The sequence below is a fragment of the Carassius auratus genome, chromosome 18 (assembly GCF_003368295.1).
Source record: "Carassius auratus strain Wakin chromosome 18, ASM336829v1, whole genome shotgun sequence".
Classification (NCBI taxonomy): Eukaryota; Metazoa; Chordata; class Actinopteri; order Cypriniformes; family Cyprinidae; genus Carassius; species Carassius auratus.
Genome location: NC_039260.1, coordinates 24,078,133 through 24,080,632, shown reverse-complemented (window position 1 = coordinate 24,080,632; position 2,500 = coordinate 24,078,133). Strand labels below are relative to the sequence as shown.

General features: G+C 41.5%; 7 non-coding genes across 7 annotated transcripts in view; 4 read left to right on the top strand and 3 right to left on the bottom strand.

The window, feature by feature from the left end:
• Positions 1-723: 723 nt before the first annotated feature.
• On the bottom strand, positions 724-810 carry trnay-gua (transfer RNA tyrosine (anticodon GUA)). The gene is given in 2 exon segments: positions 724-759; positions 774-810. It is a non-coding gene; the product is annotated as a tRNA-Tyr (tRNA).
• A 138-nt stretch (positions 811-948) lies between these two features.
• On the top strand, positions 949-1,020 carry trnaw-cca (transfer RNA tryptophan (anticodon CCA)). Its single transcript has one exon. It is a non-coding gene; the product is annotated as a tRNA-Trp (tRNA).
• Positions 1,021-1,232: 212 nt separating this feature from the next.
• trnay-gua (transfer RNA tyrosine (anticodon GUA)) lies at positions 1,233-1,319 on the bottom strand. The gene is given in 2 exon segments: positions 1,233-1,268; positions 1,283-1,319. It is a non-coding gene; the product is annotated as a tRNA-Tyr (tRNA).
• Positions 1,320-1,455: 136 nt separating this feature from the next.
• trnaw-cca (transfer RNA tryptophan (anticodon CCA)) lies at positions 1,456-1,527 on the top strand. The gene has a single exon. It is a non-coding gene; the product is annotated as a tRNA-Trp (tRNA).
• Positions 1,528-1,963: 436 nt separating this feature from the next.
• Positions 1,964-2,035, top strand: trnaw-cca (transfer RNA tryptophan (anticodon CCA)). The gene has a single exon. It is a non-coding gene; the product is annotated as a tRNA-Trp (tRNA).
• Positions 2,036-2,263: 228 nt separating this feature from the next.
• trnay-gua (transfer RNA tyrosine (anticodon GUA)) lies at positions 2,264-2,350 on the bottom strand. The gene is given in 2 exon segments: positions 2,264-2,299; positions 2,314-2,350. It is a non-coding gene; the product is annotated as a tRNA-Tyr (tRNA).
• A 139-nt stretch (positions 2,351-2,489) lies between these two features.
• Positions 2,490-2,500, top strand: part of trnaw-cca (transfer RNA tryptophan (anticodon CCA)) — a 72-nt gene continuing 61 nt past the window's right edge. The window contains exon 1 of the tRNA in view: positions 2,490-2,500. This exon is cut by the window's right edge and continues 61 nt beyond it. This is a non-coding gene — a tRNA (tRNA-Trp).

The following is a 2,500-nucleotide window of genomic DNA, read 5'->3' as shown; positions in this document are numbered from 1 at the left end:
GAAGTCCAACGTCAAGCGTTTTCATCCAGCTTCGTTTTCATAATTATTGAAGCTGTAAAAAAGAAGCCTCTAATATGACAAACACTACTTCCACTCTGTAAAGTTATATATTTGGATCTTGACCCATTGGCTTTTTTGAACTGCCAATACGAAGTCTAAAGGAAATGTGAAAATATTTGATCTGAATTTAAAATCACACTCCTTAGAGCCGGAATTGAACCAGCGACCTAAGGATACCCAACAACTCATCTACAGTCTTTCGCTCTACCAGCTGAGCTATCGAAGGATGGAAAATTGTAAGGCAAGAAAAGTTTCCAAGAAAATCAGACATCCGTACCTCTTGAGGTTATTGGGAAAAGTAGGCTCCTTATTGGGGTGAATGCATCAACGGCCATGCAAAGGAAGCAATAAACTGCTTTTTAAGACCTTGTGACGCAACGGTAGCGCGTCTGACTCCAGATCAGAAGGTTGCGTGTTCAAATCACGTTGGGGTCAAGCCGTCTCTTCTTTACATTAAAAGTATGAAGTCCAACGTCAAGTGTTTTCATCCAGCTTTGTTTTCATAATTATTGAAGCTTGTAAAAAAGAAGCCTCTAATATGACAAACACTCCTTCCACTCTGTAAAGTGATGTATTTGGATCTTGACCCATTGGCTTTTTTTAACTGCCAATACGAAGTCTAAAGGAAATGTGAAAATATTTGATCTGAATTCAAAATCACACTCCTTCGAGCCGGAATTGAACCAGCGACCTAAGGATACCCAACAACTCATCTACAGTCCTCCGCTCTACCAGCTGAGCTATCGAAGGATGGAAAAAGCGTAAGGCACGAAAAGTTTCCAAGAAAATCAGACATCCGTACCTCTTGAGGTTATTGGGAAAAGTAGGCTCCTTATTGGGGTGAATGCATCAACGGCCATGCAAAGGAAGCAATAATATGTTTTTTAAGACCTCGTGGTGCAACGGTAGCGCGTCTGACTCCAGATCAGAAGGTTGCGTGTTCAAATCACGTCGGGGTCAAGCCGTCTCTTCTTTACATTAAACGTATGAAGTCCAACGTCAAGTGTTTTCATAATTATTGAAGCGTGTAAAAAAGAAGCCTCTAATATGACAAACGCTCTTTCCACTCTGTAAGGTGATATATTTGGATCTTCACCCATTGGCTTTTTTTATCTGCCAATACGAAGTCTAAAGGAAATGTGAAAATATTTGATCTGAATTTAAAATCACACTCCTTCGAGCCGGAATTGAACCAGCGACCTAAGGATACCCAACAACTCATCTACAGTCCTCCGCTCTACCAGCTGAGCTATCGAAGGATGTAACGCATAAGGCACCAGAAGGTGTCAAGAAATTCAGACATCCGTACTTCTCGAGGTTATTGGGAAAAATAGGCTCCTTTTTGTGGTGAATGCGTCAACGACCATGCAAAGGAAGCAATAACCTGTCTTTTAAGACCTCGTGGCGCAATGGTAGCGCGTCTGGCTCCAGATCAGAAGGTTGCGTGTTCAAATCACGTCGGGGTCAAGCCGTCTCTTCTTTACATTAAAAGTATGAAGTCCAACGTCAATTGTTTTCATAATTATTGAAGCGTGTAAAAAAGAAGCCTCTAATATGACAAACGCTCCTTCCACTCTGTAAAGTGATATATTTGGATCTTGAACCATTGGCTTTTTTAACTGCCAATACGAGGTCTAAAGGAAATGTGAAAATATTTGCTCTGAATTTAAAATCACACTCCTTGGAGCCGCAATCGAACCAGCGACCTAAGGATACCCAACAACTCATCTTCAGTCCTTCGCTCTACCAGCTGAGCTATAGAAGGATGGAAAAATCGTAAGGCACGAAAAGTTTCCAAAAAAAACAGACATCCGTACCTCTTGAGGTTATTGGGAAAAGTAGGCTCCTTATTGGGGTGAATGCATCAACGGCCATGCAAAGGAAGCAATAACCTGTTTTTTAAGACCTCGTGGCGCAACGGTAGCGCGTCTGACTCCAGATCAGAAGGTTGCGTGTTCAAATCACGTCGGGGTCAAGCCGTCTCTTCTTTACATTAAAAGTATGAAGTCCAACGTCAAGTGTTTTCATCCAGCTTTGTTTTCATAATTATTGAAGCTTGTAAAAAAGAAGCCTCTAATATGACAAACACTCCTTCCACTCTGTAAAGTGATATATTTGGATCTTGACCCATTGGCTTTTTTTAACTGCCAATATGAAGTCTAAAGGAAATGTGAAAATATTTGATCTGAATTTAAAATCACACTCCTTCGAGCCGGAATTGAACCAGCGACCTAAGGATACCCAACAACTCATCTACAGTCCTCCGCTCTACCAGCTGAGCTATCGAAGGATGGAAAAAGCGCAAGGCACGAAAAGTTTCCAAGAAAATCAGACATCCGTACCTCTCGAGGTTATTGAGAAAAATAGGCTCCATTTTTGTGGTGAATGCGTCAACGGCCATGCAAAGGAAGCAATAACCTGTTTTTTAAGACCTCGTGGC